Source organism: Homarus americanus, unplaced genomic scaffold (assembly GCF_018991925.1).
Source record: "Homarus americanus isolate GMGI-L3 unplaced genomic scaffold, GMGI_Hamer_2.0 scaffold24260, whole genome shotgun sequence".
Classification (NCBI taxonomy): domain Eukaryota; kingdom Metazoa; phylum Arthropoda; class Malacostraca; order Decapoda; family Nephropidae; genus Homarus; species Homarus americanus.
In genome coordinates, this window is record NW_024721079.1 from 10239649 (window position 1) to 10240633 (window position 985).

A 985-nucleotide genomic window follows, 5' to 3' on the forward strand; every position below is an offset into this window, starting at 1 on the left:
GAGCCACTGTGAGCACTCCACCAATCAGCGCTACCTGCAGGGGCGAGCCAAGACGGGAAGAGACCGTTGGGTTATAAACAAACGCACGCCATCACTCTCTTGTTAATGTAGGGTAAGTGTTTATATACCTGCACTGTCTAAGTACATTGTTTGTATACCGTCACTGTCTAGGTACACTGTTTGTATACCTGCACTGTCTAGGTACATTGTTTGTATACTTGCACTGTCTAGGTACATTGTTTGTATACCTCCACTGTCTAGGTACATTGTTTGTATTCCTGCACTGTCTAGGTACATTGTTTGTATACTTGCACTATCTAGGTACATTGTTTGTATACCTGCACTGTCTAGGTACATTGTTTGTATACCTTCACTGTCTAGGTACATTGTTTTTATACCTGCACTGTCTAGGTACATTGTTTGTATACTTGCACTGTCTAGGTACATTGTTTGTATACTTGCACTGTCTAGGTACATTGTTTGTATACCTGCACTGTCTAGGTACACTGTTTGTATACCTGCACTGTCTAGGTACATTGTTTGTATACCTGCACTGTCTAGGTACATTGTTTGTATACTTGCACTGTCTAGGTACACTGTTTGTATACCTGCACTGTCTAGGTACATTGTTTGTATACTTGCACTGTCTGGGTACATTGTTTGTATACTTACTGTCTAGGTACATTGTTTGTATACCTTGCACTGTCTAGGTACATTGTTTGTATACCTGCACTGTCTAGGTACATTGTTTGTATCCCTGCACTGTCTAGGTACATTGTTTGTATCCCTGCACTGTCTAGGTACATTGTTTGTATACCTCCACTGTCTAGGTACATTGTTTGTATCCCTGCACTGTCTAGGTACACTGTTTGTATACCTCCACTGTCTTGGTACATTGTTTGTATCCCTGCACTGTCTAGGTACATTGTTTGTATACCTCCACTGTCTTGGTACATTGTTTGTATACCTGCACTGTCTAGGTACA